Consider the following 8,135-nt stretch of genomic DNA (forward strand, 5'->3'; position numbering starts at 1 on the left):
GGGGGTGGGGGAAATGGGGAGATAAGTACACATATGTAATACCTTAATCAATAAAGAAAAAATATAAGATCAGATTTTCAATTAAAATTGGTGTTAGATTGGGGGAGGCGGAATAGGGAGGTTTAGAGATTTAGCAAAAAAGAAAGAAAAGAAAAAACTCATAGACATGGATAACAGTGTGGTGATTGCTGGGTTGAGGAGGTTTGAGGAGATGGGGGAAGGAAAATGAGGGATAAATGGTGGAGGCTGGAGATTTGACTAGGGATGGCGAACATGCAATACAAAGTACAAATGATGTGTTGTAGAATTGTGCATGTGAAACCTGTAGAATTTTATTAAACAGTGACACCCCGATAATTTTTTTTAAAAAGGAAAAATAAATAAATAAGGGTCAGATTGGATTTTCCCCGACATCTGGCACAATAAAATAAATTTTCTATAGAAGAAAACATTTTTTTAAATGCTTCAAAGAATGTTAACAGATACTATTCCAGTGTACATGAGTTTGTGAACCATAGTAATCACACAAGAATAAAAATATTTGGATTGAGCTGGAGGCGCCAGTGGTCTTGTCCGTGGTTCCCAGCGCGGGGCGAGCAGCAACCCATGAACCTAGGCTGGAGCAGGTGCCCCGGGAGGGAGAAGGGCGGGACTCCCTCCGGGGCGGGACCCCCGGGAGGGGGTGGAGTCTCCTTCCAGCCCTTCTTCTCCACCTGCAGTGTGCTTTCCGCTCCCGGCCCTGTGCCTCTGGCCTCTGTGGCCCTTCTGGCCTTTCCTACCCCCGAGACAGCGGGTGGGTGGCCAGGGAACAGGCTAATTGCGGTGCAGCTGATGCCCCCGAGGTGGCGGGAAGGATGACTACGCTCACGCGACAGGACCTCAACTTTGGCCAAGTGGTGGCAGAGGTGCTGTGCGAGTTCCTGGAGGTGGCCGTGCACCTGATCCTCTAGGTGCGCGAGGTCTGCCCAGTGGGCATCTTCCAGAAGCGGAAGAAAGACAACATGCCTGTCCAGATGTCCTGCCACCCGTAGTTGAACCAGTATATCCAGGACATGCTGCACTGTGTCAAGCCGCTCCTGAAGAAGAATTATGTGGAGAAAGTGGTGGTGGTAATTTTGGACAAAGAGCATCGCCCAGTGGAGAAATTCATCTTTGAAATCACCCAGCCTCCACTGCTGCCCATCAGCTCAGACTCCCTGCTGTCTCACGTGGAGCAGCTGCTCTGAGCTTTCATCCTGAAGATCAGCGTGTGTGATGCTGTCCTGGACCACAACCCCCCAGGCTGCACCTTCACAATTTTGGTGCACATGAGGGAAGCTGCCACTTGCAACATGGAGAAGATCCAGGTCATCAAGGCTTTCCCCTGGATCCTGGCAGATGAGCAGGATGTCCACATGCATGACCCCCGGCTGATACCCCTAAAAACCATGACATCAGACATTTTAAAGATGCAGCTCTATGTGGAAGAACGAGCTCATAAAAACAGCTGAGGGTGTGTCTTCCCCCATGGATGCCACAACTATCAGACTTTGGGGGCCCCCAGCCTCGGGCAGTGCTGCAGGGCCACCCTGCTTCCAAATGTTCTTATTACCTCTGTTTGGACTGCCCATCCTCCAGCCCGGAGCTGCTCAGGTCTGGTTGCCTTCACGGAGGAATGGCCCCCAGGAGGGCAGGAAGGTGCTGGGATCTCAATTTCTCAGCCTCCTGGGGTTCAGCCAGTCAACACTGTCTGTCTCAAATATTGTGCTGTGAGTTTCAATAAAGGGCCCCAAGGGCTGAAATAAAAAAGAATAAAAATATTTGAGTAAAACTTCTGATTATTCTTATTATACTCCTATAATGTTTATCATTCTGATTATGTTGAAGCTAGAGCTCTTTCTAAAGTCCTTGCTTCAATAATCAGCTCACCAAAGTTTGATGATTGGGTAATAGCCCAAATCTATTCCTACTAATGCTTTATGCATCCAGATGATTTTCATGTCAAAATTTAGGTGGAGGCTATACAATAAGGGCTCTTTAAATTCACTCATATAATTATTTCCACAGGAGATACATTTGTACTTGAAGGAAAAGTTTCAGTGTTTATGACATCAATGTACAATAATTACTCTCTTATTATGACTCAGTTTGAAACAGGGTCTGGCCCACTTATCCAGGAATTTCTGCCCTTTGAAAGATTTGTTTCCGGAATTGCCCTGCTATTTACTACCATTCGGACTTGTTTTCACAACCCATGTCAATTAACCTGGAAAGTTTTCAGTAATTTGGAAGAGTTTTTAATTATGTTGAAAGACTAGTTTTTTCTTCATGAGGCTTTTGTTCTTACTACAGAAGTTATTTTTTCTTACCTAGAGAAAACCCAAACAGCAAATATAACAGATATTTGCTATACACCTGTTGAGAATAAAAATTGGTAAAACCAGAAAAACAATTTGACAAACATCTAAAAATATCTGAATCATTTATTTTTTGCTAATATTTTATTGGAAGTATTTGAAATGCAGCTAAGTATTTAATTGTAACATATTTACTACACTGATATTTATGACAAAATATAAAACATTATGTTATATTCATAATTTGGAATACAATTAGCTTATAAAAACTTTTAAAGAATTTTCAATGACACGAGAAAATTAATATTAAAATATTTATCAAGTAAAAAATCAGAATATAAATCTGCTTTAAAATATAATCTTAATTATGTATTTTGGCTCATGAGTCATTAGGATTTTGGGGTACATTTATTTATTAATTTCTCTATAAGGGTAATGTATTCAATTTTAATAAAAATTTATTTGAAATATTAAAGGCAAGTATTTTGGATAATTTACATTATTTTTGAAAATAGGTTAGTGCTCAGATACATTTTATGGTTTTGATTATGCTATGAGTATATCCTTTGAGATGTTCTAAATCCACGCTTAAGAAAACATTATAAAAGGGCCTATATTAAACTGGAGTTGAAAAACAAGGAAAACATAAATTCACAGATTCTGCTGCAATATTCAACACATGCATATTTTGAACTGAATTCCAGAAGCAGCCATGATCTAATCTATTGTGGTACATAGTATGTAATTATATCTCTCACACTAGGATATATAATAATGACATCAAATTAGTCTTATACTGAAAACACTCATTTACTAAAAATAATTATTAATCTAGTAGTAGAAGTTTCTACAAAAACAAATTATGCTATTTCAAAAATAAAATAAAAAAAGGTGTCTAAGGCAGTCATTCTCCTTCTAGTTGCCAAATAGAATCACCAGGGAGATTTATTTTAAATATATATATATCATATATATAAATATATATGTAATATATATATTGATTTCAGAGAGAACGGGAAAGGGAAAGCAGAAAGAGAGAGAGAGACATCAATGATGAGGGAGAATCATTGATTGGCTTCCTTCTGCATGCCCCCTACTAGGGATCCAGCCCACAACCAGGGCATGTACTCTTTTTTTAAATTTATGAACATTAAATATGTGATATTTTGATCCTGGGTTATATTTCTACAAAGAAACAATATTCCATTACAGTAATTTCTCCATGCATTAACAATGGAAAAAAATTTTAGGCCAATAGATTTTGGATTCTTTTGCTTAGTGAGAAAGGATCTATGATCTTTACTTTTATTATGTTTTCTCTGATGAATGAAAAGCTTATACACTGGAGAGCATTATGCTAAGTGAAATAAGCCAGTCAATGAAGGAAAAATACCACATGATCTCACTCATTCATGGATAATAGAGACCATTATAAACTTTTGAACAATAATAGATACAGAGGCAGAGCTGTCTCAAACAGATTGTCAAACTGCAGCGGGAAGGCCGGGAGGGTTGGGGGGCAGGAGGGAGATGGGTAAGAGATCAACCGAAGGACTTGTATGCATGCATATAAGCATAACCAATGGACATAAGTCACTGGGGGGTAGGGGAGGCCAGGGGATTGTCAAGGGCGGGGGAAAAAAAAGGACACATATGTAATACCCTTTGTAATACTTTAAGCAATAAAAAAAAGAAGAGCTTATACAAAAAAAGAGTAATTTGTTAACTACATTGAAACTGTTAAGAATGGCTCAAGTGATATAAATGTCTAACTACTCTGCCTAAATGTCTAACTACTATACCCAAAACTAATATAAAATAAATACTGAATGTAAACTATAATTGAAAAATTTATAAAAAGGAAAACAAACAATGGTACAAGTAAAATCTTTTTTTAATTTTATTTTCTTTTGATTAATTAAATCTTTATTGCTCAGATTACATTTGTTCCTCTTTTTTCCCCCTATAACTCCCCTCCACCCAGCTCCCACCCCACCCTCCTCCTTCACTCCCGACCCACTGTATTCATCCATAGGTGCACGATTTTTGTCCATTCTCTTCCCGCATCCCCCTCACCCCTTTACCCCCCAAGAATAGTCAGTCCACTCCCTTTCTATGCCCATGATTCTATTATAATCACCAGTTCATTCTGTTCATCAGATTATTCACTTGATTTTCATATTCACTTGTTGATAGATGTGTATTTGTTGTTTATAATTTGTATCTTTACCTTTTTCTTCTTCTTCCTCTTCTTAAAGGATACCTTTCAGCATTTCATATAATACTGGTTTGGTGGTGATGAACTCCTTTAGCTTTTCCTTATCTGTGAAGCTCTTTATCTGACCTTCAATTCTGAATGATAGTTTTTCTGGATAAAGTAATCTTGGTTGTAGGTTCTTGATATTCATCACTTTGAATATTTGTTGCCACTCCTTTCTGGCCTTCAAAGTTTCTGTTGAGAAATCAGCTGACAGTCGTATGGGTACTCCCTTATAGGTAACTGACTTTTTTTCTCTTGCTGCTTTTAAGATTCTCTCTTTGTCTTTTGCTCTTGGCATTTTAATTATGATGTGTCCTGGTGTGGTCCTCTTTGGATTCCTTTTGTTTGGGGTTCTCTGTGCTTCCTGGACTTGTAAGTCTATTTCTTTCACCAGGTAGGGGAAGTTTTCTGTCATTATTCTTTCAAATAGGTTTTCAATATCTTGCTCTCTCTCTTCTTCTGGAACCACTATAATTCAGATGTTGGTACTTTTGAAGCTGTCCCAGAGGCTCCTTACACTATCTTCGTATTTTTGGATTCTTTTTTCATTTTGCTTTTCCAGTTGGGTGTTTTTTGCTTCTTCGTATTTCAAATTGTTGACTTAATTCTTGCGATCCTCTAGTCTGCTGTTGGGAGTCTGTATAATATTCTTTATTTCAGTCAGTGTATGCTTAATTTCTAGTTGGTCCTTTATCATAACCTCGAGGGTCTCATTAGATTTCTTGTAGGTCTCATTAAGTTTATCGTCAGTTTCCTTCAGCCCGCGAGCCTCTGTACCTTAGTATTTTACTTTCGCACTGCGCCTCCTCTTAGTCTTGGTATGCTTTTCTCTTTCCTTCTAGTTGTAGAATTTCCATTCAGCAAGCCTTCCTGTGGTTCTGGATGATGTCCATTCCGTCTTTTAGTTGTATTTTTGAAGTGGTTGTTCGAGGCAGCAAACTCCGGTGTTTACCTATGCAGCCATGTTGGTTTCTCTCAAGTTAATTCTTAATGTAAATAAATAAATTCATAGAAATGAATTCTTTTGAGCTGTATATTTGGATGTGAAGTATTTTGGGGGGGCATTAAAATAATATATCTAGAAGAAATACATATATTTTACTGATTTTTTACAGAGAGGAAGAGAGAGGGATAGAGAGTTAGAAACATTGATCAGCTGCCTCTTGCACACCTCCCACTGGGTATATGCCCGCAACCAAGGTACATGCCCTTGGCCGAATAGAACCTGGGACCTTTCAGTCCGCAGGCTGATGCTCTATCCACTGAGCCAAACTGGTTAGAGCAGGGCATGTGCTCTTGACCTAAATAGAACCTGGGTCTCTTCAGGCTGATTTTCTATCCACTGAGCCAAACTAGCTAGGGCAGGAGATTCACTTTTAAAATACTTAGGTGTTACCCTCACATATTCTGTGTTAGTTAATCCAGGGGCAAGGACATGGCATCAAGTATTTTAAAACTCTGCTTTCTCACCAGGCTTATTTTAATGTGCGGACAGAATTGAGAACCACTAGTCTAGAATTTCTGACTCCCCTTAATTGGATATTGTTCCTGCTTGTAAAAAATAAAATGAGGCCCAAATTTAAAGCTGCCAGAAATTACTACTAAACAATTAGGATTGCCTCTGATTTATCAACATTTGTTGTTGTAGTCTCTATACTGTAGTCTTTTTTTTAACAAGTAGGTGAACTAATTTTTTGGAATTTTTTTTCTGAGGGGGAATGCTGGGGTCCCACCCCAGCAGGTCCAGGGGTCCCCAAAGGTGTGGATGGAGCCAGCGAAGAGGGAAAGACTCAGAGGCAGCGTTCAGTTGATCAGCATGGTTGGGTTCTCTAACCAAGTTCTGGTCAGGATCTCCAGCCAGGTTCTGTCACCAGGTTCTAGTCAGGTTCTCGTGCCAGGTTCTATCCAGGTTCTCCTGCCAAGTTCTGTTGCCAGGTTCTGTCCAGGTTCTCCTACCAGGTTCTCTCGCTAGGTTCTGTCTCTAGGTTCTGTGGCCAGTTTCTGTCCAGGATCTTTTGCCATGTTCTCTCCAGTGAACTTCTTCTGTCTCTAGGTTCTGTGTAGGTTCTGTGTCTAGGTTCTGTGTGTAGATTCTGTGTGTAGATTCTGTCTCTCTTGGTTCTGTTCTCTAAGTTATGTCTCTCGTTGTCTTGTTACATCTGTATTTATACCAGTTGATTCAATCCTATCAATCTCTATTCCAAAGGTTAGGGCGTTTCTTATCTCCATTCCAGGGAGTAAAGATTATGTAGCTTAAGCATGATTCTTAAAGTGATTAACTACCCGCCTGACACTTAGTTAAGGAGTTTTATCCCCTCCCTAACTTCAGGGAAAAATCCTTACCTGGGGAAACAACCTTTCTCGGAGAGGTGACCTTGGTTAAAACACATAGCGCCAAGAAGGTGAGCAAACATATTAAGAACAGTATGCCATATATGCCAGGCCCCTTGAAACAGCAAGGATGGACCGGCTCCCGGCAGGGGAAGAGTGAATGGATAATGTGACCTAGACAGAAATGAAGAGTAAATTTCAAAATTTTCTTTTAAAGATGTTTAAGGAGTTTAATGAAAATTATTTCTATGGGTTGGACATAAATATATAATCAGATTTCTAGATATTAACTTGCAACTTATTTTAGGTATGATTCATTTAATTTCTGCTTAGTTTTGAATGATTGAAAGCAATGCACAGAGGAATGATATTCTTGATTCAAAGAATCTTAGAAGGTATTAATAAATATCTTCTAGTAAAATGTTATAAATCACTTGAACAAATTGGGTAGATGCATAAATTGTCTACTAAGTTACTTGAAATTTAAGTTAAGTTACTTTTCTAAAACAAAAATATGAAGAACCTAAGCTGTCTTTAAACTTTTACAAATCAACAGTAACAGTTAAATTTTTCACCTTGAATCTTAGAGGGAAAAATAATTGAGTGCCTGTCTCATCATATTATGTACAAATAAAATAGTTTTAAAACCATGCTCTGTCAGCTTTGTATAAACATTGTGTTTTGTCAAAATGCAAGATGACAAACCGAGCATCGGAATGCAGGGTATCAGGAATAAGGGTCACTTATTGGGCATTAAAGTCTATTTTACATCCTGTAACAAAAAAAGTACAAAAGAAAAACTGAATAGAATTCTATTATCATGAGAGAGAAAACATAAATAATAACCAAATTTAGATTATTCTAAATTGCTATCCAGGGACCAGTTACGGCAATCCTCATTCCAAGGAGCCTGTTAAAAATAGGTAATACAAACGCCCATTCCCAGAAAAATCTAATTTAACAGAGCTAAGAAACTGGTATTTGTAATGCATTCACCAGTTGAGCATGCTGGTATGCAGTAAGGTTGGAGAAACCCTGAAATCTAAATGTTATCTCTAATATAGGCATGTCTTCTGAAAAATAAGATAGCAAAAAATTAATTATCTATAATATCAATATAAAATTGCTAAGTAATATCATGATTAGGTACTAGATTTTGTCAAATGATTTTATTCTTCACTTGACATGATCAATTTTTCTTCTGTAGG

At 38.3% G+C, this 8,135-nt stretch overlaps 1 pseudogene; it reads left to right on the forward strand.

The window, feature by feature from the left end:
* Positions 1 to 764: 764 nt before the first annotated feature.
* LOC118654340 lies at positions 765 to 1,570 on the forward strand (annotated as a pseudogene).
* Positions 1,571 to 8,135: the final 6,565 nt, after the last annotated feature.

This window comes from Myotis myotis, unplaced genomic scaffold, assembly GCF_014108235.1.
Source record: "Myotis myotis isolate mMyoMyo1 unplaced genomic scaffold, mMyoMyo1.p scaffold_m19_p_4, whole genome shotgun sequence".
Lineage (NCBI taxonomy): Eukaryota > Metazoa > Chordata > Mammalia > Chiroptera > Vespertilionidae > Myotis > Myotis myotis.